The sequence below is a fragment of the Heptranchias perlo genome, chromosome 35, assembly GCF_035084215.1.
Source record: "Heptranchias perlo isolate sHepPer1 chromosome 35, sHepPer1.hap1, whole genome shotgun sequence".
Taxonomy (NCBI): Eukaryota; Metazoa; Chordata; class Chondrichthyes; order Hexanchiformes; family Hexanchidae; genus Heptranchias; species Heptranchias perlo.
Window position 1 is genome coordinate 17,565,025 of NC_090359.1, and position 26,203 is coordinate 17,591,227.

Below are 26,203 nucleotides of genomic sequence, written 5' to 3' on the forward strand. Positions count from 1 at the left end.
ACACGAGTGTGGAGCAGGAAAGTGTCCCCCCAATAAAGATGAGCAATCCGATATAAGATCACATTACAGGCAATCACCAGGAGATCCGCCGTCGCCATGGCCACCAGGTAGCGAGTGATACATTTGGAGAGACCGCACTTTCCACGGGACAGCATCACAATCGCCAGCAAGTTCACTGAGAGAAAGAGAGAAACAGAAACAGTGAAATCACTAACCGGGCTGATCAATGAGCTCTCAGTTTAACCGATGTACATGGGCTATGATTGTGTTTATTTATTGGTTTTTCCCCTTGGCTTCTGCCTCCTGTTCCGAAGGAGCAGCTCATTCTGGGAGGTTCCTTTCGGGTGACGGTGGCCCCGGGATCCCTCACCCGACAGCTGAGTCCTCACTTGTGATCCTTGAGATTAAGTTTATTCAGTCGATTCCGACACTGGGAGGTCCGCGGGGCAGGACGTCACCAACTATGAAAGTGAAAGGCGAGAAGACGAGTTAAATCAGGAAATACAGACAAGGTGACTCTGGATTTGGCTTAAATCGTAATGCGGGGGGAAAACCTAATGCCTTGACCCACACAATACCAGAGACTTTGATTTTAGAAAATACATTGAAAACACGAGCCTGGTATTGAGTTGCTGCCCGTCATCTTTCAGTAATTAATTAGATGAGGTTTCCAGTGGAGTATTGTGAATGCATCATGACACAATATGTCAAGGAATTTAATTCTGTAACGTGCTCCAGTTATAACCAGATCCAGTCTTTATATCTCAGCACAAGGCGTGAACAAAACAAAGGACAGTCGGATCCTCGGAATAAGAGATCGATCCCAGGAGCCGCGCGGAATAAGAACAAATCACCGCCAACTCTCACTCATGGTCTCCAGCTAATCCCCCTCCCGAACCAGTGTCAAGACTGGTTTCCCCACTCTCCACAATAACACACATGGACTGAAGTGTACAGTCATCGTCATTCAACTAGTCTAAACAATACTTTAAACATCAAATACATCAAAAGTCCTGTGAAGCCATTTTGCTGAAATATAATTATGATCTGAGAGGAACATTTGACGGGAACACAAGATTGTACCTTCGAGTGAGGAGGACAGTTTCTGTCACATGTTTTATTTATCTGATGCGTATTCCGTTTGTTCCCTGTCCTTCTATCCTGAAGACACTGACTCATGCCGGGATGCACAGCCGCAATCTGCTCTCCGGAACCCCAGGCGATCGGTCCTCGGGAAACACGACAATCTCACCCGGTCCTTCCTCACCCGATCTCCACAACAGGCGCGCTTTCCACCAGGAGGCAGTGGATTACACTCAGGACTGTGCGTCCTGCCTGTTTTACCCCTGCCTGGCCAGGGAGCACCAAGGACACATTTGGACCCCAGACTCGACAGTTCAGCACAGAGCGAGGGTGAGTTACTCGGTGCATTGACCAATGGGACAAGGATGGAAGTTTTAACTATCACTAAATTGTGAAGAATAACATTTTACATTTACCAGGCTCAGAGCACAAACAGCAATATCGTTAAACATTCTGTTACTTACACCGTACGTGTTGATAATGACTTACCAGGTACTCCAATTGCTGCCAGAACAGGGTAATAAATGAATTCTATCTCCGTAAATAAAGACCAACGCATTTCTCTGTGGAGACAATGTCTTTCGGTGCTGTAAAGAGGTATGCGAACTGCGATAGTCAGGTAACGAAGTTAAAACAGCGGGATACTTATAGTGTAAATAAACCCCGAATGGGACAATTAGATCGCATCCCGACTGACATCACATATTACTTACAGACTCCTGAACAAATAAGTTTTGGTCCCATCTGACCTTTGACTATCACACTCATTAAGGTGACAGAACATTACACATCGACCAGCTGAGTAACCTTTTGGAACAATGAATTGTACAATGACAGAGTCACAATTTTTAAGTTTAATAAATTACATGAAGATTGAAACCACAAGCACACAGTGTAAGAAATATCGAAACCCAGTTCACCAATGTGACATTTTTCCTTGAATCTTCTGTACTCCCATTCCCAGGCCGGTCCTGCTATTCCCTGTCACCCTACTATGTAATTTCGCACAGTCCTTGTCACCTTGTTTCACTCATTCCCCCTCTTTCTGTCTCTCTCAATGCCCAGGCCTCTCTCCCTCACACACACTCCTTTTACTTGACTCCCAAATTTCTCTGTCTGTTAATCTACCTCTTTTATTCCCTCTTTCTCTGGAACTCTATTTTCTTCCTGATTTCCCCTCTTTCTGGCTAACGGTAGTTAACTCAAAATGATTTTTGAGACTGAGATTGATAGATTTTTATTTGATGAAGATATCAAGGGATATGGATCAAAGGCGGGTAATTGGAGTTGAGGTACAGATCAGCCATGATCTGACTGAATGGCGGCACAGGATTGAGGGGCTGAATGACCCACTTCTGTTCTTATAAGATAATTTTTCACTTCTTTATAATTGGCCGCAGCTCACACTCCAGGTTCAAACGAGTTGTTACTCACTCTTTTCTGCCAGCTGGTGGAATTTACGTTAAAGTCTGGCTGATCTCTGCACCTCAGTGAAAGACAGAGCCAAGCATAGTTCTGGGAGCCTTTGCGACTTGTCTGACCGCTGCAGGCAGACCACAGCTCTTAAAGGGACAGTGCATCAAAAATCCAGAACCACAAGCTGAAGGGAAGCAAGCCACAATGTCCCGACAGGTCACTCAGCAGCTGGGCAGCAGCTCATGGCCTGGTGTTTGACGACAGTCCTTTTATCATTTACTCCAAAACCCGAGTCACACACAACATTCTAGAAACACTCAGCGAGTCGGGCCCCATCTGTGGAGAGAACAGACCAATTAACTGAGATCTCAATGATATGAGGAACAAGACACGGCCCCCTGTGAGAAACAAAGAACTTGCATTCATATAGCACCTTTCACATCCTCCTTTAAGACACTCCTTAAAACCTGCCTGTTTGACCGAGCTTTTGGTCACCTGTCCTAATACCTCCTCACGTGGCTCGGTGTCAAATTTTGTTTGAAAATCGCTCCTTTGAAGCGCCTTGGGACATTTCACCACCTTAAAGGTGCGATATAAATGCAAGTTGTTGTTGATGTTATTCACGGTGAGATTGTGCGTTTCATTTCTTCCTCATTATTGTGGTTCTGACATCGAGGTGAAGAGTGACAGAGAGCAGATTTTAAAACCGTTGGAATATCAGTGAAATTAAATTGTGGCAAGTGAGAAACTCCGAGTCAGTTTTGCTCTGTATTTCCTGCATCCAATATTGCAGATAAATGAAAGTGAAGCTTTTGAAGGCAGAAAGTTTAATCGCCCCGTCGGAGGAATTGAACTCCTGTCTTTCCACGTGACAGGCGAAGATACTCATCACTATTCTCATGGATAAGGCCATCCTTGATCACTTCCTTGTATCCCTCTGTACCCACATCCCCCTTCCCCCTCCAAAACCCACTTCATTCTGTGTTCGCCCATCAAAAAAACCCTCCCCCCAAGTCACTTACAATCACAATTTCAAAGTTCCAACTGTCCAGCCTTTGGCCCTCCATTCACCACAACATTTCTGCAGCTACTGATCTGCTCAATCACACACTCACCTCCACTTTTGATGCAGTTGTCCCCATTAAAACCATTGCTCTCTCTCACACTGTTCGGCCACCCTGGTACAGCTCTCGTCTCCTCTCCCTTCAGTCCAAGGGACAGGGTAAGGTCGCATAGCGATTATATTACTGGACTAGTAATCCAGTAGGTCCGGACTAATAATCGGGAGTCATGAGTTCAAATCTCCCCCACAGCAGCTGGGGAATTTAAAATCAGTTAATTAAATAAAATCTGGACTGAAAAGCCACCATCAGAAATGGTAACTCTGAATGCACTGGATTGTCATAAAAACCCCTCTGGTTCACTAATGCCCCCCTGAGGGAAGGAAACATGCCGTCCTCAGACCAATAGCAATGTGATTGATTCTTAACGGTTCTCTGAAATGGCCTAACAAGCGACTCCGTTGCACAATCCCGCTACGTAATAAGAATAAAACAATACGGGCCACACGCACCGAACAAGGCTCAGGCAATCCAAGCACAGTCGACCCTACGAAGTTCACCTCACGAACATTAGGGGACTTGTGCCAAAATTGGGACAGCTGTCCCAGAGATTGGTCAAGCAACAGCCTGAAATAGCGACACTCACAGAATCATGCCTTTCAGCCAAAGCCCGAGACTCCTCGATCATTATCCCTGGGTATGTCTTGACCCACCAGAGGTGGCAGCACAGTGGTATACAGTCAGGAGGGAGTGGCCGTGACAGTCCGCAACAGTTGACTCTGGACACCATGAAATGTCATGGTTTCAGGTCAAACAAGGGGAAGGAAACCTCCTGCTGATTCCCACTTACCGACCTCCCTCAGCTGATGAATCGTTACTCCTCCCTGTTGAGCACCACTTGGAGGAAGCAGTGAGGGTAGCAAGTGCACCGGATGTACTCTGATTGGGGAAACCTCACTGTCCATCACCAAGAGTGGTTCGGTAGCACCACTGCTGGCCGAGTCCTGAAGGACATAACTGCCATACTGGGATTGTGGCAGGTGGAGAGAGAACAAACATGAGGGAAAAACCTTTTGGACTTCGTCCACATCAATCTACCTGTCGCAGATGCATCTGCCCATGACAGCATTGGTTGGACCGACCACTGCATAGTCCTTATGGAGACGAAATTCCGACTTCACACTGTCCAGCATATTGTGTGGTGGCCGTGCTCAATGGGATAGATTCAGAACAGATCTATGCAACTCCAAACTGGGCATCCATATGGTGCTGTGGGCCAACAGCAGCAGCTGAATTGTATTCCGCCACAATCTGTAACCTCATGGCCCGGCATATACCTCACTCTACCATTACCAACAAGCCAATAGATCAACCCTGGTTCAATGAGGGGTGTAGAAGAGCGTGTCAGGAGCAGCACCAGGAGTACCTAAAATGAGGTGTCAACCTGGTGAAGCTACAATTGTCCTACAACACAGGACTACATGCAAGCCAAACAACAGAAGTAGCATGCTAGAGAGCACAGCTAAGCAATCCCACAACCAACGGAGCAGATCAAAGCTCTGCAGTCCTCCCACATCCAGTCCTGAATGGTGATGGACAATCATCCTCAATGATGGCAGAGCCCAGCACGTGAGTGCAAAAGACAAGGCTGAAGTGTTTGCAACCATCTTCAGCCGGAAGTGCCAAATGGATGATCCTTCTCGGTCTCCTCCTGAGATTCCCACCATCACAGAAGCCAGTCTTCAGCTAATTCGATTCACCCCACGTGATATCAAGGAACGGCTGAACGCATTGGATTCAGCAAAGGCAAAGGGCCCCGACAAAATCCCAGCTGTAGTGCTGGAGACTTGTGTTCCAGAACTAGATACGCCTCTAGCCAAGCTGTTCCAGTACAGCTGCAACACTGGCATCTACCCAACAAAGTGGTTAATTGCCCAGGTATGTCCTGTCCACAAAAAGCAGGACAAATCCAATTCATCCAATAACCGCCCCATCAGTCTACTCTCAAAGATCAGCAGAGTGATGGAAGGTGTCGTCGACAGTGTTATCAAGCAGCATTTACTCACGAATCACCTTCTCACCAATGCTCAGTTTTGGTTCCACCAGGATCACTCGGCTCCAGACTTCATTACGGCCTTGGTCCAAACATGGACAAAAGAGCTGAATGCCAAAGTTGAGGTGAGAGTGATTGCCCTTGACACCAAGGCAGCTTTTGACCGAGTGTGGCATCAAGGAGCCCTAATAAAATTGAAGTAAATGTGAATCAGAGACAAAACTCTCCAGTGGCTGGCGTCATAGCTAGCACAGAGGAAGATGATAGTGATTGTTGGAGGCCAATCATCTCAGACCCAGGACATTGCTGCAGGAGTTCCTCAGGGCAGTGTCCGAGGCCCATCCATCTTCAGCTGCTTCATCAATGACATTCACTCCATCATAAGGTCAGAAGTGGGGTGTTTGCTACTGATTGCACTGTGTTCAGTTTCATTCACAACCCCTCAGATAATGAAACAGTCCGCTCTCACATGCAGCAAAACCTGGACAACATCCAGGCTTGGGCGGATAAGTGGCAATTAACATTCGCGCCAGACAAGTGACAGGCAATGATCATCTCCAAGAGAGAGTCCAACCACTTCCCCTTGACATTTAATTTCATTACTGTTGCCGAATCGCCCACCATCAACATCCTGGGTGTCACCATTCACCGGAAACTTAACTGGTGAAGCCATATAAATACTGTGGCTACAGGAGCAGATCAGAGGCTGGGTATTCTGCGGCGACTGACTCACCTCCTGACTCCCCAAAGCCTTTCCACCATCAACCAGGCACTAGTCAGGAGTGTGACATTCCACAGTGGCCTGTGGAAAATTAAACAAACTGTCATCAAACAATCGTTCAAAAAGAATCAGTAAAACATGAAGCATCTGTGGTGAATGTACGGTAACACCCAGCATCGATTCCTCGTTAGTATAGTGGTGAGTATCCCCGCCTGTCACGTGGGAGACAGGGGTTCAATTTCCCGACGAGGAGGTTATTGCTGCTTTAGAAGTTTCACTTTCATTTATCTGCAATATTGGATGTTGAAAATACAATGAAAAACTGACTCGGCCTTTCCCACTTCCACAATTTGATTTCACAGCGATTTTAAAATCTGCTCCTCCGCCTCACTCTTCAGCTCGATGTGAGAACCACAATGATAGGCAAGAAATAAAATGCAGAATTGTGCTGTGGACAGACCGGGTCTGAGTCACCAGCCCGAAACAGGGAGAGACCGATCGAGAGAGAGAGACAGACAGAAAGAAAAAAGATGGCGATACAGAGAGAGACAGGTCTCGGAACAGGCGCAGATGAGAAAGCAGACTCGGAAGATCTCACATACAGCAATGAAAAGGATGCATGTTTCAGTGAATCTATTTTAACTACTTCTTTGATGACAGTTTGTTTAACTTTCCACGCGCCACTGCTGAAAGAAGAGTTACTTTCTATCTCTTTGTTAGTCAAGGTCCAGAGAAAAATTATGTGGGGAACAGGGAAAAAGTTACAGAAAGAAAGAGACACTCAGAAACGGGTAGAAAAAGTGAGACACACGCAGACATATTCACACATACACAAACACACACATTCATAGCTACATACACACTCACACAAAGACACACCGGCATGTACACACAAACACACACCCTCCAATAACCTGAAAGTAACACAGGACTACTTGCCAAACAGCAGAAGCAGCATGCTGTAGACAGAGCAAAGCAATCCCACAACCAACGGATCTTCTGCAGTCCTGCCACACCCAGTTGTGAATGGTGGTGGTCAATTAAACAACGAACGGGAGGAGGCTCTGTGAACATCCCCATCCTCAATGATGGTAAAGCCCAGCACGTGAGTGCTCAAGACAAGGCTGAGCTGTGAGCAACCATCTTCAGCCAGAAGTGCCGAGTGGATGATCCATCTCGGCCTCCTCCCGATATCCCCACCATCACAGAAGCAAGTCTTCCATCGAGGTGAAGAATGACGCTGGAATATCAGTTCATTTAAATTGAGGAAAGTGGGAATCTCTGAGTCAGTTTTACACTGCACTTTCCACATCCAATATTGGAGATAAAAGCTTTTGAAGGCAGTGAAAGTTTAACCTCCTCGTCGGGGAATTGAACCCCGGTCTCCCGCGTGACAGGCGGGGATACTCACCACTATACTAATGAGGAACTACTATATTGATTCTACACTCACCCCAGATGGCGTTAAAAATGCTTCATGTGTCAGTGAATTTCTTTTAACTATTTATTTGATCACAGTTTGTTTAATTTTCCACGGGCCACCGTTGAAAGAACCTTTAACATTTCCATCTCTTTGTTGGACAACGAACAACTGACTCTGTCTTTCTTTCGTTCTTTCTTTCTCTTTTATCGTGGTGAGTTGCCCCGCCTTAGTCCGTGGTTTAATTCCCCGACGGGGAGGAAGCATTTATTAGACGCCAACTTTAATTTTATGTCTTCGCCAAGCTTCTTCCTAAAAAAAAACTACAGAGAAAAATAAACAGCTGATTGTTGCTTTCAGAATATTATTGTACGGGGACTGGATGCAGAGCAATTGTGATTTTAACTAACTAGTGATTAAGGTGATAGTTTGGAAATCCATTCGTTTACCCCGCGTCGGTTCGAATCTGGTAGATTTCAGATCCTGTCTTTTTTCATCCCCTTTCATCTCTGCGTTTCAAAATTCAACAAGTTTCTTGTAGAATTAATAATTCTGAAGTGAATTAAAATTCCACAGCATTGAGTACCTCGAGTTTTATGCTCATTTTAATTGATCTGCAAGATTTCACGAAATCTACGACAGAAAAAGAACAAAAATCAGCCAAATCATCGATCGTCTGTCTCTGTATTTCTGAGTCACTCTATGTGTCTATGTATGTGTGTCTGTTTCTGTGTGTGTCTGTTTCTTTGTGTCTGTGTCTGTCTGTCTGTGTATGTGCCTCACATTTTCTATCTTTTCCCGAATGGGTCTCTGTCTCTTTCTCTCTCTCACTCTCTCCCGCGCTACCCACGTAATTTTACTGTGGACATGATCAACAGGAGATGGAAAAGTGGTCGGTAATTCTTCTTTCAACAGTGATCCGTGGAAAGTTAAACAAAATGTCATCAAATGAATAATTCAAACAGATTCACTGAAACGTGAAGCATCTGCTTCTAATATCTCCTTCTGTGGCTCGGTGTCAAATTTTGTTTAAAAAAGCTCCTGTGAAGCCCCTTGGGACGTTTTGCTACGTTAAATGTGCGATATAAATGGACGTTGTATTGGTAGTTGTTGTTGTTGAAACTGATTAAAGTTTCTCTGTCACCCAGCGTCCATGTCAGTGTTTCTGTCAATCTGCAGCAGAAAGTTATCGGTTGATCAATGGCGATTACAACAATTATTCATCTTTCACAGAGTTTCATTAATTTCCTGTAATTAATGTAATCAGGTTCTTGTCGCTACAACCTCAAACTTTAGCTCGGTGAATTAATGGTTTAGTTTGTAACAAGTCGTGTTACCTGCGCAAAGCAGCCGCACAGGAGTTCCAAATCCACCCTCTCGCCACCATAAGATCATAAGACCATAAGAGATAGGAGCAGGAGTCGGCCATTTGGCCCTTCGAGCCTGCTCGGCCATTTAATGAGATCATGGCTGATCTGATTTTTACCTCAACTCCACTTTTCCGCCTTTTCCCCATATCCTTTGACTCCCTCGCCACTCGGCAATCACATTAACTGAACTTTACTCTGGCCCAGTGTCACCGCGCTGAAATCGCGTCTTTCTCCGGCAGATGATTTTAACATCAGGGTTGCTGGTTTACGAGTGAAAAGTGATCCCGCTTCACTCTAGGGGCATTGGACAAATTTGTAGATGCCGTGTCGTCGGTGCTGGGACCACTGCTTTTCTTGATATATATTAATGACTTGGACTGGGGTGTTCAGGGCACAATTTCAAAATTTGCAGATGACACAAAACCTGGAAGGGTAGTAACCAGTGAGGAGGATAGTGATAGACTTCAAGAGGATATAGACAGGCTGGTGGCATGGGCGGACACGTGGCAGATGAAATTTAACGCAGAAAAATGTGAAGTGATACATTTCGGTAGGAAGAACGAGGAGAGGCAAAATAAATTAGAGGGCACAACTCTAAAAGAGGTACAGGAACAGAGAGATCTGGGGGTATATGTGCACAAATCGTTAAAGGTGACAAGGCAGGTTAAGAAAGCCGATTAAAAAGCATACGGGATCCTGGAATTTATAAATAAAGGCATCGAGTAAAAAATTATGGAAGTCATGATGAAACTTTGTAAAACACTGGTTTGGCCACAACTGGAGTATTGTGTCCAGTTCTGGGCACCGCACTTTAGGAAAGATCTGGTGGCCTTAGAGAGGGTGCAGAGGAGATTTACAAGAATGATTCCAGGGACGAGGGACTTTCGTTACGTGGACAGACTGGAGAAGCTGGGGTTATTCTCCTTGGAACAGAGACGGTTGTGAGGAGATTTGATGGAGGTATTCAAAATCATGAAGGGTCCAGACAGAGGAGATAGAGAGAAACTGTTCCCATTGGTGGAAATGTCAAGCACCAGAGGACACAGATTTGACGTGATTGGCAAAAGAACCAAAGGTGAAATGAGGAAAAACTTTTTGACACAGCGAGTGGTTAGGATCTGGAATGCACTGCCCGAGGAGGTGGTGGAGGCAGATTCAATCATGGCCTTCAAAAGGAAATGGATAAGTACTTGACAGGAAAAGAATTGCAGGGCGACCGGAATAGGGCGGGTGAGTGGGACCAGCTGGATTGCTGTTGCATGGAGCCGGCGGGGACTCGATGGGCCGAATGGCCTCCTTCCGTGCTGTTGCCTTTCTATGATTCTAGGATTCTAGTGGGCCAATAAAGGATCAGGACAGATAATACCGAGAACAATTCAAAAAGAAGCACAAGTTGATGAAACCAGCGCTGGTGAAATTGCTGGGTGGATATTAAAAGGATGGGCCGTGGGAGGGGCTGGACCGCTATTCTGACACAATTTGAGGCGCTGCTTATTGCTGTGGTTCGGGTCTTGTAACAACAGCTGAGGTGTGGCGCCGTGATCGTATAGTGGTTAGTACTCTGCGTTGTGGTCGCAGCAACCTCGGTTCGAATCCGAGTCACGGCATAACTTTCTCACCTCTTTTATCCTCTGCCACACAGACTGACAGAATGCAGCAATATCTCAATCTTCAATATATATAAGAAATATTTTTTGTTGGTGGCGAAAACCTATCCATTCCTTCAAATCCCAGCACTCTCACATGCCTGTACTTGATGTTCCACAGTTCAAACCCGCCTCCTCTCCCCGCTTTTTCTTTCTTCCACAGTCAATGGGCCGCCTTCACTTTCCTCCTTCCATTTCATGGACACTTTCCTGCTCCATTGCCGACTCTAACATTCACTTTCACGATCACACGCCTTTAAGTTTGTTCTGCTCCGACCGCTGTTTCTATTGGGCACATGTCCCATTCGCACCAATGTTCATTTGTGCCGTGAAATCATTCGACACATTTCGATCTGCGTGACCGCTCGACAGACAAACACGACGAAAGCAGGGCTGGTCTCTGGAAAGACAGCCGCCCGAATGTTCACGAAATTTACTTGGGGAATCTTGTGATCCAGGGGATGGTAACTGAAGAACTGGTTTTTGTTTTGATGCTTGTTGGCTCTTTTCTCTCAGCAGTTGAGTTGCGTGAGTGACGGGCAGCGCTACAGAGCTGCGAATGGCGGTTGAAAGGTTCACATTTGGCAAGTTGGGGCGGTGCAGTAAGATCGGAAGTGTTCCGCCTTGATCTTAATAGTTCTGTTGAAACATGCGATTGAATCGAGTAGAGGATAAATGTAAAGAGCGCCTGTGGGGAAAAAGGAGCGATTACAGGCCATGAGCGGAAGGTCTTTCAAATTCTCGTGGCGCAGGACGCTGTGTGCGGAAACGGCAGATTTTAAAGCGCGTGTGTCGGAAAGTAAAGTGCGATCTTGTGTGTGAGAAGAGCACAAGAAAGTTGTGCTTGAAGCTGCGCCCTTGAGGCAAGTTGCAGGTTGTCAGGAAAACTGCGATAGTGAAAGCTCAAAAATAAACCCAGAAACTGCTGGCAACACTCAGCAGGTCAGGCAATATCTGTGGGGAGATACTCAAGTATTTATCCAATTCTCCTTTTAAAGTTACGATTGAATCGAGCTCCACCATCATTTAAGGCAGTGCGTTCCAGATCATAACAATTCGCTGTGCAAAAAAAATCTCCTTATTTCCCTTCTAGTTCTTTCGCCAATTATCTTAAATCTGCGTCCGTTGGTTGCCGACCCTCCCGCCACTGGGTGAAGATTCTCCTTATTTACTCGATCAAAACCCCTCTTAATTTTGAACACGTGGATTACTTCTACCCTTAACCTTCATTGCTCGAAGCAGAACAATCCCAGGTTCTCGAGTCTCTCCACACAACTAAACCCCACCCCTGGTATAATTCTGGGAAATCTCCTCTCCATCCTCTCCAAGACCTTGACCTCCTTAATAAATTATAGTGCCCAGAATTGGACACAATACTTCAGATGAGGCCTGAACAATGATTTATAAACGTTTAACATAACTTCCTTGCTTTTGTACTCTATTTCTCGATTATTAAGCCAAGGAACTGGATGCTGTTTTAACGGCTTGAACAAATCGTGCTGCCACATTCAAAGATGTTGATGAAAATTACCAGGAACACATTGAGTCAGCTCACTCGGCACAGGCCCGGGACTGAGCCTCGGCTTCTCTTGCTCCGTGGCTCAGTCGCACACCTCGTGAGATCAGCTCACTCAGTACAGGCTGGAGATTGAACATGTGCCCATCCTGCTCTGTGTGGGACTCAGTACCACATCAGTTGAGATCAGCTCACTCAGCACAGGCCGGGATGGCGGAGAGAGACAGAGACACGTGTTGTGATCTGTAACTTTTTATAAACACTTCAGTTTATTTCACTCCGTGTCCAACACCGTGCGATCTCCCCTGGTGTGTCAGCTTTCAGTGTTTAGACAGAGTGTAATGTATTGAATTGTCTCTTGGATCACACGGGGTGGAAGACGGGGCTCTGTGTGCGGAGGGTTCGGGGGGTGAGCTCTGATTCCCGCCCTCTTCTGGATTGAAAGGAGAAAAGAATGAATGAGAGAGAGAAGCGATGTGGGAGAAGGGATGATGGAAGCATTTGTCCATGAACCTCATTAAAATGGCCCAAAAACAAGATAATATTAAGATATCATCAGCAGAACATTAATACAAGCTGTAAAACAAAAGCAAAATACTGCAGATGCTGGAAATCTGAAGTAAAAACAGAAAATGCTGGAAATACTCAGCAGGTCAGGCAGCGTCTGTGGAGAGAGTTCTGATGAAAGGTCATTGACCTGAAAGGATGTTTCTCTCTCCACAGATGCTGCCTGACCTGCTGAGTGTTTCCCGCATTTTCTGTTTTTATTATTAATAAAACCTGAGCTCTGTCGAGCGTTTGTTGTTCGATTCACTGATAAAGCTGGGAATTGAGGGGAAGCTGGTTCATGGCGAACCCCAGCTCTGAATCCCCCCGGCAGAGAGTTCAAGGAATGTTTAATATAAATGAGATTCAACGACAGGATCAGAAAATCTCTCCTTGATGGTCGGTCTCATTCTCCCGAAGTGAGGAATGAGCGGGAGGGGCAATTCCACTCGGGGTTATATTTTATTCCAAGAGGATGACCCAAAGATCAGTTTGATGTGGGGCCGAAATAGCTCAGTTGGGAGAGCGTTAGACTGAAGATCTAAAGGTCCCTGGTTCGATCCCGGGTTTCGGCCGTCTTCGGGTTATTTTGTTTCTTCTTCTTTGGGCCGATTCTCGAACATTTATTTGCACTGACATTTTTACCCGACACTGAACGGTTGGGGATGGAATAGAGAGACATCAAGGATGTCTGTATTTATCTTTTATTTCTCTATTTCCTTCTGCCTTTCTCTCTGGTTTTTGTCTCTCTCGGTGCCCGATGAACATTTGATTTGATGCATTTGTCCTAAACTGATGCCTTTTCCACATCTCAGGGCGGTCAGACACGCTCTGTCTGTCTGTTACTGCTTGTGACCATTAACGGGAACAGGCCGCGAGTTAAACATTTATCAGCAAACCGCCAGAGAGATAACACAGCGGGAATAAAACACATTGCCTCACATTGTTAGACACCGAGTGACACAGATTGTAATGTGTGTCAGTAAACAGACCCGGAAAACAGAGTCCGAGAAAGGAAAGAAACAGAGAGATAGAAAAGAGTCATAAAAAGAAAGAAAACCCTTTCTCCACCCCAACAACAACAACAACTTGCATTTATATCGCGCCTTTAACGGAGTAAAACGTCCCAAGGCGCTTCACAGGAGCGATTATCAAACAAAATGTGACACGGAGCCACATCAGGAGATATTGGGACAGGTGAGGTAGGTTTTAAGTGTCTTAAGGGAGGAGAGAGAGGTAGCGAGGCGGGGAGGTTTCGGGAGGGAAATCCAGAGCTTTGGGCCCAGTCGGTTGAAGGCACGGCCGCCAATGGTGGAGCGATGAAAATCGTGGATGCGCAAGAGGCCTGAATTGGAGGAGCTCAGAGATCTCGGAGGGTTGTAGGGGTGGAGGAGGTTACAGAGATAGGGAGGGGCGAGGTCATGGAGGGATTTGAACACGAGGATGAGAATTTAAAATTTGAGATGTTGGTGGACTGGGAGCCAATGTAGGTCAGCGAGCAGAGGGGTTCTCCTCCTGAACGGTGGTTTGAATGTTTGGGGGGCGGGGCTGTGATAAATATCGAGATTTAATATAATGATCCCACTTTTCAACTACCCCGAATTATTACAATGCTGACCTGGAACAATCTAGAACATACCGCAAAACAAGACATTAAGTTCAATGGTCACTTGTGCGAGGAGTTTAAAAGATTCTTCTACGAAGGAGAAGGCTCAAGGAACGGACTGTGAACATTTCATGATGGTCTATTTATTTGTGGCCAGAGAGAGGGATGGAGTCGGTGACGAGGGAACGGAGTTTGTGCCAATATTTAGTTGGAGGAATGTTTTTCTCATCCATTACTGGATGTTGAAAAAGCAGTGTGAGAAATCAGAGACAGTGGAGGGGTCGAGACAGGTGGTGAGGTCGAGGTGGGTGTTATCAGCGTACATGTAGAACCTGACATTATGTTTTCGGATGATATCGCAAGAGGCAGCATGTGGATGAGAAATAGGTGGGAGTCAAGGATAGATCCTTCGAGAACTCCAGAGGTAATGGTGCAGGAACGGGAAGAGAAGCCATTCCATTTGATTCCCTGGCTACGATTGGAGAGATAGGAATGGAACCAGACGAGCTCAGTTTCACCCAGCTGGAAGACGGAGGAGAGACACTGGAGGAGGATGGTGTGGTCAACCATGTCAAAGGCTGCAGACAGGTTGAGAAGGATGAGGAGGGATAGTTCACCACGGTCACAGTCACAGAGGACGTAAATTGTGACTTTGATAAGGGTCTTTTCAGTATTGTGGCAGGGGCGGAAAACTGATTGGAGGGATTCAAACATGCAATTGCGGTTGAAATGGGCACGGGTTTGGGAGGCGACAACACGTTCAAGGACTTTGGAGAGGAAAGGGAGGTTGGAGATGGGCATTATCGACCTGGATCTGCACTTTCATGGAATATATATTTGAAACGCGAGGTCTCTATGTTCATTCACAGCGTCTGTGCCGTTCTGTTGAGTGTGCACTTCCATTCCTTGTTTTTCCTCATAAAATATATTATCTCATGATTTCCACATTAAATTCAATTTATCAACTGTCTGCACCTTCTATTAACTTGTCTATAGTAGAATTACATAGAATTTACAGCACAGAAACGGTCCATTCTGCCCAAATGTTCCATGACTGTGTTCATGCTCCACATTCCCACCCTTCTTCACCGCACCCTATCAACATATCCTCTATTCCTTTCTCCCTCATGTGTTTGTCTAGTTTTCCCTAAATGCAGATATGCTGGTATCCTCAACTATTCCTTGTGGTACCGAGTTCCACATTCTAAGAACATAAGAAATAGGAACGGGAGGAGGCCATGCGGCCCCTCGAGCCTGCTCCACCATTCACTCAGATCATGGCTGATCTTCGACCTCAACTCCACATTCCCCACCCGATCCACATGTCCCTTGATTCCCTTAGAGTGCAAAAATCTATCGATCTCAGACTTGAATACACTCAATATCCACAGCCCTCTGGGATAGAGAATTCCAAAGATTCACAACCCTCTGAATGAAGAAAGTCGTCCTCACCTCAGTCCTAAATGGTTGATCCTTTACCCTGAGACTAAGACCCCTAGTTGTGGATTCCACAGCCGGGGGAAACAGCCTCTCAGCATCTACCCTGTCGATCCGTCTCAGAATTTTTCATGTTTCAATGAGATCACCTCTCATTCTTCTGAACTCCAGCGAGTATAGGCCCATTCTACGCAATCTCCACTCATAGGACAACCCTCTCATCCCAGGAATTAATCTAGTGAACCTTCATTGCACCACAACTAAGGCATGTATGTCCTTTCTTAGATAAGGAAACCAAAGCTGCACACAATGCCCGAGGTGTGGTCTCACCAAAGCCCTGTATAATTGCAACAAGACTTCCTTACTCTTGTACTCCAACCCCCTTGCAATAAAGGCCAACATACCATTTGCCTTCCTAATTGCTTGCTGTACCTGCATGTTAACTTCTTGTATTTCATGTACAAGACAGCAAAATGAACATCAACATGGAAACATGGATAATTTATGGCACAGATGGAGGCCATTCAGGCCATCATGTCTCTACAGGTCGTAAAAGAGCCACCCCGCCTAATCCCACTTTCCAGCACTTGGTCCGTAGCCCTTTAGGTTACGGCAATTCAAGTGCATATCCAAGTACTTTTTAAATGTGATGATGGTTTCTGCCTCTACCACCCTTTCACGAAGTGAGTTCCAGAACCCCACCACCCTCTGAGTGAATTTTGTTTTCCTCAGTTCATCTCTAATCCTCCGACCAATCCCCTGCTAAATGGGCCCTCTGCTAAGGGAAATAGGTCCTTCCTGTCCATTCTATCCAGGCCCCTCATAATTTTATACACCTCAATTAAACGACACCTCAGGCTCCTCTGTTCCAAAGAAAACAACCCCAGCCTGTCCAATCTTTCCTCATAGCTAAAATTCTCCAGTCCTGACAACATCCTCATAAATCTCCTTTGTACCCTCTCAAGTGCAATCACATCTTTGCTGTAATGTGGTGACCACAACTGTGCACAGCACTCAAGCTGTGGCCTAACTAGTGTTTTATACAGTTCTAGCATAACTTCCCTGCTCTAATATTCTATGCCTCGGCTAATAAAGGAAAGTATCCCGTATGACTCCTTAACCAACTTATCTACCTGTCCTGCTACCTTCAGGGATCAGTGGACACGCACTCCAAGGTCTCTCTCTCCCTCCACACCTCTCAGTATTCTCCCATTTATTGTGTATTCCCTTGCCTTGTTTGACCTCCCCAAATGCATTACCTCACACGTTTCTGGATTGAATTCCATTTGCCACTTGTCTGCCCTCCTGACCAGTCCACTGATATCTTTCTGCATTCCACAGCTTTCGTCCTCACTATTAACCACACGGCCAATGTTTGTATCATCTGCCAACTTCTTAATCATGCCCGCTACATTTAAGTCTAAATCATTAATATATACCACAAAAAGCAAGGGACCTCGTACTGAGCCCTGCGATCCCCAATGGAAACAGCCTTCCAGTCACAATCCGTCAACCCTTTGCTTCCTGCCACTCAGCGAATTTTGGATCCAATTTGCCACTTTCCCTTGGACCCCATGGGCTTTAATTTTTTTGACTAGTCTGCAATGTGGGACCTTGTCAAAAGCCTTGCTAAAATCCATGTGGACGACGTCAAACACACGACCCTCGTCGACCCTCCTTGTCACCTCCTCAAAAAATTCAATCAAGTCAGTCAGACAAGACCTTCCCTTAACAAATCCATGTTGACTGTCCTTGATTAATCCGTGCCTTTCGAAATGACGGTTCATGCTGTCTCTCAGAATTGATTCCAATAATTTGCCCACCATCGAGGTTAGACTGACTGGACTATATTTACTTGGTCTATCCTTTTCTCCATTTTTAAAGAACGGCCAACTTTAGCAGTCCTCCAATCCTCCGACACCATGCCTGTAGCCAGGGACGATTGGAAAATGTTGGTCAGAACCTCCCTTATTTCCTCCCTTGCTTCTTTTAACAGCCTGGGATACATTTCATCCGAGCCTGGCAATTTATCTACTGTCAAAGATGCTAAACCCCTTAATACTTCCTCTCTCATTATGTTTATCCCATCCAATATTTCACATTCCTCCTCCTTAACTACAATCTCTGCATCGTCCCCCTCTTTTGTGAAGACAGACGCAAATTATTCATTGAGAACCATTCCCACGTCTTCCACCTCCACGAATAGGTTATCTTTTTGGCCTCTAATAGGCCCTACTCTTTCCTTAGTTATCCTCTTGCTCTTTATGTATTTATAAAACATTTTTGGGTTTTCCTTAATTTTACTTGCCAGTATTTTTTCATGCCCTCTCTTTGCTTTCCTAATTTCCTTTTTAATTTCACCAACGTTTAATTATTTCTCACCATTTATAACATATTCTGTTCTTTTATTCTTCCCATCAAAGTGAATAACCTCACATTTCCACACATTGTACTCCATCTGCCGCCTTCTTGCCCACTCACTTAACCTGTCTATATCCCTTTGCAGACACGTTGTGTCCTCCTCACAGTTTACTTTCCCATCTTGCTTTGTATCGTCAGCAAACTTGGACACATTGCACTCGGTCCCTTCATCCAAGTCGTTAATACAGATTGAAAATAGCTGACGCCCAAAAACGGCCGGCATTGCTCTCTGTTCAGTCAAGAGGAACTTCCCTGCCTGGAAATTCGTCCCAGCCTTGTTGAGGTGCAACACGTCCATCTTGTGCAGGTCTTTAATATTAATCAATACACAATGAGGCCCTGGGAAAGCGAATAACTCTCCACAGATGTTGCCTGATCTGTTGAGTGTTGCCAGTAGTTTCTGAGTTTATTTTCGAGCTTTCACTGCAGCAGTTTTCCTGACAATCTGCAACTTGCCTCAAGGGCGCAGCTTCAAGAACAACTTTCTTGGGCTCTTCTCACACACAAGATCGCACTTTACTTTCCGACACACGCGCTTTAAAATCTGCCGTTTCCACACACAGCGTCCTGCGCCACGAGAATTTGAAAGATCTTTCGCTCATGGCCTGTAATCGCTCCTTTTTCGCCACAGGCGCTCTTTACATTTATCCTCTACTCGATTCAATCACAAATTTCAACAGAACTATTAAGATCAAGGCGGAACACTTCCGATCTTACTGCACCGCCCCAACTTGCCAAATGTGAACCTTTCAACCGCCATTCACAGCTCTGCAGCGCTGCCCGTCACTCACGCAACTCAACTGCTGAGAGAAAAGAGCCAACAAACATCAGAAGAAAAACCAGTTCTTCAGTTACCATCCCCTGGATCACAAGATTCCACAAGTAAATTTCGTGAACATCCGGGTGGCTGTCTTTCCAGAGACCAGCCCTGCTTTCGTCGTGTTTGTCTGTCGAGCGGTCACGCAGATCGAAATGTTTCGACTGGTTTCAAGGCACAAATAAACATTGGTGTGAATGGGACATGTGCCCAATAGAAACAGCGGTCGGAGCAGAGCAAACTTAAAGGCGTGAGATCGTGAAAGTGAATGTTGGAGTCGGCAATGGAGCAGGAAAGTGTCCATGAAATGGAAGGAGGAAAGTCAAGCCGGCCTATTGACTGTGGAAGGAAGAAAAAGCTGGGAGAAGAGGCGGGTTTGAACTGTGGAACATTAAGTACAGGCATGTGAGAGTGCTGGGATTTGATGGAATATTAGATTTGCTTTCACGTATCAAAGATGACTGCATTCTATTAGCATGAGAGGCAGAAGACAAAAGAAGCAGCGCACAACACAGAGTACGAACCACTATACGATCACGGCACCGCATCCCACCTGTGCAAACATAGTCTGTACTATTTACCTTTAACGTAGCAAAACGTCCCAAGGCGCTTCACAGCAGCGTATTGAAACAAAATTTGACACCGAGCCACAGAAGGAGATATTAGAAGCAAAATACTGCAGATGCTGGAAATTTGAAATAAAAACAGAAAATGCTGTAAATACTCAACAAGTCAGGCTGCGTCTGTGGAGAGAGAAACAGAGTTAACGTTTCAGGTCGATGATCCTTCGTCAGAAATGGAAAAGGTTGAAGATGAAACAGTTTTTAAGCAAGTACAGAGTCAGGAAAAGGGATGGGGGAGGAAGGGGAGGGGAGGAAATAACAAAAGGGAAGGTCTCTGATAGGGTGGGGGACAGGAGTGATTAAATAACAAAAGGGGATGATGGTGCAAGTCAAGGAGGGTGGTAATGGGACAAGTAAAGAAACAAAAGATGGGTCAAGAGGAGCTGTAAATGGCAACATTAGAACCATAACCAGCACTTGATCTCCGAAAAAATGTGATCAGTGTTTATGATCTGAAGTTATTGAAATCAATGTTGAGTTCAGAAGGTTGTACAGAGCCTGATCGAAAGATGAGGTGCTGTTTCTCGAGCTTATGTTGAGCTTCATTGGAACGGAGTCGGAGGCCGAGGACAGAGAGGTCAGAGTGGGATTGGGACGGGGAATTAAAATGGCAACAGACCGGAAGCTCAGGTTCACGCTTGTGGACCGAACGGAGGTGTTCAGCAAAGCTATTACAAATAAATCGCTGTTTCACCTGGAAGGAATGTTTGGGGCCCTGGAAGGTGGGAAGGGAGGAGGTGAAAGGGCAGGTGTTGCATCTCCTGCGCTCGAGTCGGAAGGTACCGTGGGGAGGAGAGCGGGTGTTTGGGGTGATGGAAGAGTGGACCAGGGTGTTGTGGAGGGAGCGGTCCATTATGAAGGCTGAAAAGGGAGGGGAGGGGAAGATGTTTTTGGTGGTGGCATCGCGCTTGTACGTGGAGGAAATGGCGGAGGTTCATACATTGAATGTGGAGGCTGGTGAGGTGGAAGGTAAGGACAAGGGGGACCCTATCATGGTTCTGGGAGGGAGGGAGGGGAAGAGGCAAGGGCAGAAGTGGAGTTAATAGGACCGACACAGTCGAGGGCCCAGTCAACTGCAGTGGAGGGGAATCCTCGATTGAGGAAAAAGGAAGACAGATCGGAAGCATTTGTGTGGATGGTGGCATCATCAGAACAGACACGACGGAGATGGAGAAACTGGGAGAACAGAATAGAGTCCTTACAGGAAGCGGGGTGGGATGAAGTGTAATCAAGGTAGCTGTTGGGGTCGGTGGCCTTATAACAGATATTGGTTGACAGACCATCCCCGGAAATGGAGATAGAGAAGTCGAGGAAGGGAATGGAAGGTTCAGAGATGGACCGTGTGAAGGCGAGGGGAGGGTGGAAATTGGAAGCGAACTTGATTGGGGCGAGAGCAGGAAGCAACATCGATGTACCAGAAAAAGAGGTGAGGGGAACTGAGTAGTACTGGAACAAAGAATCTTCCACGTATCCCCCAGAAAAAGTCAGGCATAGCTCGGACCCACATGAGTTCCCATAGTGACATCTTTCATTTGGAGAAAGTGAGTGGAGTCAAAGGAGAAGTTGTCCAAAGTAAGAACAAGTTCAGCCAGACGGAGGAGAGTGGTGGAGGATGGGGATAGGTTGGGCCTTCGTTCATGGAATAGGCGGAGGGCCCGCAGGCCGTCCTGTTGTGGGGGGTGGGGGGGGGGTGGTGGTGGAGGTGTAGACGGACTGGAAGTCCATGGTGAAAAGGAGACAGTTAGGGCCGGGGAACTAGAAATTGTTCAAGTGGCGCATGGAGTTGTAAGATTCGTGGATATTGGTCGGAATAGACTGGACGAGGGGAGAGAAAGTAGAGTCAAACTAGGAAGAAATAATTATCCGGGGGCACGAACAGGCTGAGACGATGGATCTCCTGGGTCAGTTCTGCATGTGGATCTTGGAAGGAGTTAGAAGCGGGGTTGGGGGACAATGAGGTGGAGGCCTTGGGGAGGAAGATCTCCAGAGGAGATGAGGTCATTGACGGCCTGGGAAACTATGGCTTGATGTTCGGTGGTGGGATCACGCTCCAAGGGGAGGTAGGAGGAGGTATCGGAGAGTTGGCGTTCAGCCGCCGCTCGGTAGAGGTCTGTTCGCCTCACAACAACAAGAGCGCCGCCATTGTCAGCAGGTTTAATGACAATGTCAGGGTTGGACCTGAGAGAACGGAGTGCTGCGAGTTCAGATGGAGGGAGGTTAGAGTGAGTGAGGGGAGTAAAGAAATTGAGACGGCCGATGTCACGCCGGCAGTTCCCAATGGAAAGATCAAGAGGGGGTAACAGGATAGAGGGAGGGGTCCAGGTGGAATGAGAAATCTGAAGATGGGAGACAGGGTCCGCTGTGCGGGGGGAAGACTCCTGGACAAAGAAATGGGCGCGGAGGTGAAGGCGACGGAAGAAGAGCTCAGCATCGTGTCGAGCTCGAAACCCATTGAGGTGGGGGCGTAAGGGGATGAAACTGAAGCCTTTGCTGAGGACTGACGTTCGGGGTCAGAGAGGGGAAGGTCAGAGGGAATGGTGAAAACACGACAAAGAGATTGGAGGGAGGGGTGGGGTCAGAGGAAAGTGAAGGGGAAGAAGGATCGGGAGGGGTGTTGGTATCTAAGAGTTGTTGAAACTTGCGGTCCTTGACATCTGAAAGGAAGGAAAAAAGTTTTTTGTTGAAGCGCCGGATGAGGCGAAGGATGAAATGGAACTGCGGACCAGGACAGCTCTGAAGTAGAGAGAGTCGGTGCTGCTGAAGAGAGAGTGTTTGATCAGGTTTCTACTGAAACTCACTTTCTCAGCAACTGTGTCCGGCTCCGACTTATTCCACGTGGATTCCAACTTAAATTCCACCCTTCATGTTTCGGATCCGCCCATGATTCCAGATATCTCCATGATATTCAGCGTTCCTCCAACCACTGCTCCCGCCGCTTCCTGAGATCCACGCTCAACGCCACGCACCGCCACATGCTCACTCTCGACCTCTCTCTCCACGCATGGTTTTTATCCCATCCGCGCCATTATTGCATTTACCGTTTGATGTGTTGGTTCCTTCATTATATTCATCCAGAAGTCCTGGGTTTCAGTCCAATCCGAAGCCACGGTGGATGAATTTTGCATTGCTCGCTGAACTCTGCTCAAATCAGCAAAGTCCTGATTGGCGGCCGGAGGTGTTGCGAGTGTAAGATGTGAATAACGTGAAGTATCAATCAAAGTGCACAATTTCTGTTTAATCTTCAACCTTTTCCAGTTCTGACGACGGATGATCGACCTGAAACGTTAACTCTGTTTCTCTCTCCACAGATGCTGCCTGACTTGCTGATTATTTACAACATTTTCTGTTTTTTTTTTCAAATTTCCAGCATCGGCAGTATTTTGCTTCTGATATCTCCTCATGTGGTTCAGTGTCAAATTTTTTTGAAAACGTGACTGTGAAGCCCCTTGCGATCTTTTGCTACCTTAAAGGAGCTTTATAAATATCACAGGTAGAGCAGTTCCAGTTGTGGTGTGGCGCCGTGATCGTATAGTGGTTAGTACTCTGCGTTGTGGCCGCAGCAACCTCGGTTCGAATCCGAGTCACGGCATAGTTTTTGTCTTCTGCCTCTCTTGCTCATCGAATGCAGGAATATATCAATCTTTAATGCATGAAATAAAACCAAATATTCCATCAAATCCCAGCACTCTCACATGCCTGTACTTCATGTGCCGTCGTTCAAACCCGCCTCTTCTCCCAGCTTTTTCTTCCTTCCACAGTCAATAGGCCGCCTTTACTTTCCTCCTTCCATTTCATGAACATTGCCGACTCTAACATTCACTTTCACGATCTTATGCCTTTAAGTTTGTTCTGCTCCGACCGCCGTTTCTATTGGGCACATGTCCCATTCGCACCAATGTTCATTTGTGCCTTGAAACCAGTCGATACATTTCGATCTGTGTGACCGCTCGACAGAAAAACACGACGAAAGCAGGGCTGGTCTCTGGAAAGACAGCCGCCCGAATGTTCACGAAATTCACTTGGGTGATCTTGTGATCCAGGGGATGGTAACTGAACAACTGGTTTTTGTTTTGATGCTTGTTGGCTCTTTTCTCTAAACAGTTGAGTTGTGTGAGTGACGGGCAGCGCTCCAGAGCTGTGAATGGCGGTTGAAAGGTTCACATTTGGCAAGTTGGGGCGGTGCAGTAAGATCGGAAGTGTTCCGCCTTGATCTTAATCGTTCTGTTGAAGCGTGAGATTGAATCAAGTAGAGGATAAATGTAAAGAGCGCCTGTGGGGAAAAAGGAGCGATTACAGGCCATGAGCAGAAGGTCTTTCAAATTCTCGTGGCGCAGGACGCTGTGTGTGGAAACGGCAGATTTTAAAGCGCGTGTGTCGGAAAGTAAAGTGCGATCTTGTGTGTGAGAAGAGCACAAGAAAGTTGTTCTTGAAGCTGCGCCCTTGAGGCAAGTTGCAGGTTGTCAGGAAAACTGCGATAGTGAAAGCTCAAAAATAAACCCTGAAACTGCTCTCAACACTCAGCAGGTCAGACAGTATCTGTGGAGAGATACTCGCTTTACCGGGGCCTCATTGTGCATTGATTAATATTAAAGACCTGCACAAGATGGACGTGTTGTCCCTCAACAAGGCTGGGACCAATTTCCAGGCAGGGAAGTTCCTCTTGACTGAACAGAGAGCAATGCCGGCCGTTTTTGGGCGTCAGCTATTTTCAATCTGTATTAACAACTTAGATGAAGGGACCGAGTGCAATGTGTCCAAGTTTGCTGACGATACAAAGATAGATAGGAAAGTAAGCTGTGAGGAGGACACAAGGTGTCTGCAAAGGGATATAGACAGGTTAAGTGAGTGGGCAAGAAGGTGGCAGGTGGAGTATAATGTGGGGAAATGTGAGGTTATTCACTTTGATGGGAAGAATAAAAGAACAGAATATGTTTTAAATGGTGAGAAATCATTAAACGTTGGTGAAATTAAAAAGGAAAATAGGAAAGCAAAGAGAGGGCATGAAAAAATAGGCCTCTTGCGCATCCACGATTTTCATCGCTCCACCATTGGCGGCCGTGACTTCAACCGACTGGGCCCAAAGCTCTGGATTTCCCTCCCTAAACCTCCCCGCCTCTCTCCCTCTCTCTCCTCCTTCAGACACTTAAAACCGACCTCACCTGTCCCAATATCTCCTTATGTGGCTCGGTGTCACATTTTGTTTGATAATCGCTCCTGTGAAGCGCCTTGGGACGTTTTACTCCGTTAAAGGCGCGATATAAATGCAAGTTGTTGTTGTTGTTGGGGTGGAGAAAGGGTTTTCTTTCTTTTTATCACTCTTTTCTATCTCTCCATTTCTTTCCTTTCTCGGACTCTGTTTTCCGGGTCTGTTTACTGACACACATTACAATCTGTGTCACTCGGTGTCGAACAATGTGAGGCAATGTGTTTTATTCCCGCTGTGTTATCTCTCTGGCGGTTTGCTGATAAATGTTTAACTCGCGGCCTGTTCCCGTTAATGGTCACAAGCAGTAACAGACAGACAGAGCGTGTCTGACCGCCCTGAGATGTGGAAAAGGCATCAGTTTCGGACAAATGCATCAAATCAAATGTTCATCGAGCACCGAGAAAGACAAAAACCAGAGAGAAAGGCAGAAGGAAATCGAGAAATAAAAGCTAAATACAGACATCCTTGATGTCTCTCTATTCCATCCCCAACCGTTCAGTGTCGGGTAAAAATGTCAGTGCAAATCAATGTTCGAGAATCGGCCCAAAGAAGAAGAAACAAAATAATCCAAAAACTGCCGAAACCCGGGATCGAACCAGGGACCTTTAGATCTTCAGTCTAACGCTCTCCCACCTGAGCTATTTCGGCCCCACATTAAACGCACCTTTGTGTCAGCCTCTTGGAATAAAATATAACCCCGGGTGGAATTGCCCCTCCCGCCCATTCCTCACTTCGGGAGAATGAGACCGACCATCAAGGAGAGATTTTCTGATCCTGTCGTTGAATCTCATTTATATTAAACATTCCTTGAACTCTCTGCCGGGGGGATTCAGAGCTGGGGTTCGCCATGAACCAGCTTCCCCTCAATTCCCAGCTTTATCAGTGAATCGACCAACAAACGCTCGACAGAGCTCAGGTTATATTAATAATAAAAACAGAAAATGCTGGAAATACTCAGCAGGTCAGGCAGCATCTGTGGAGAGAGAAACATCCTTTCAGGTCGATGACCTTTCATCAGAACTCTCTCCACAGATGCTGTCTGACCTGCTGAGTGTTTCCAGCATTTTCTGTTTTTACTTCAGATTTCCAGCATCTGCAGCATTTTGCTTTTGTTTTGCAGCTTGTATTAATGTTCTCCTGATGATATCTTAATATTATCTTGTTTTTGGGCCATTTTATCAGGTTCATGGACAAATTCTTCCATCATCCCTTCTCCCACATCGCTCCTCTCTCTCATTCATTCTTTTCTCCTTTCAATCCA

The 26,203-nt window shown here is 46.2% G+C and overlaps 4 non-coding genes across 4 annotated transcripts; 3 read left to right on the forward strand and 1 right to left on the reverse strand.

The window, feature by feature from the left end:
* The first annotated feature begins 10,659 nt into the window (after positions 1-10,659).
* trnah-gug (transfer RNA histidin (anticodon GUG)) lies at positions 10,660-10,731 on the forward strand. The gene has a single exon. It is a non-coding gene; the product is annotated as a tRNA-His (tRNA).
* Positions 10,732-13,334: 2,603 nt separating this feature from the next.
* On the forward strand, positions 13,335-13,407 carry trnaf-gaa (transfer RNA phenylalanine (anticodon GAA)). The gene has a single exon. It is a non-coding gene; the product is annotated as a tRNA-Phe (tRNA).
* A 9,846-nt stretch (positions 13,408-23,253) lies between these two features.
* On the forward strand, positions 23,254-23,325 carry trnah-gug (transfer RNA histidin (anticodon GUG)). Its single transcript has one exon. It is a non-coding gene; the product is annotated as a tRNA-His (tRNA).
* A 2,192-nt stretch (positions 23,326-25,517) lies between these two features.
* On the reverse strand, positions 25,518-25,590 carry trnaf-gaa (transfer RNA phenylalanine (anticodon GAA)). Its single transcript has one exon. It is a non-coding gene; the product is annotated as a tRNA-Phe (tRNA).
* Between the last annotated feature and the right edge of the window lie 613 nt (positions 25,591-26,203).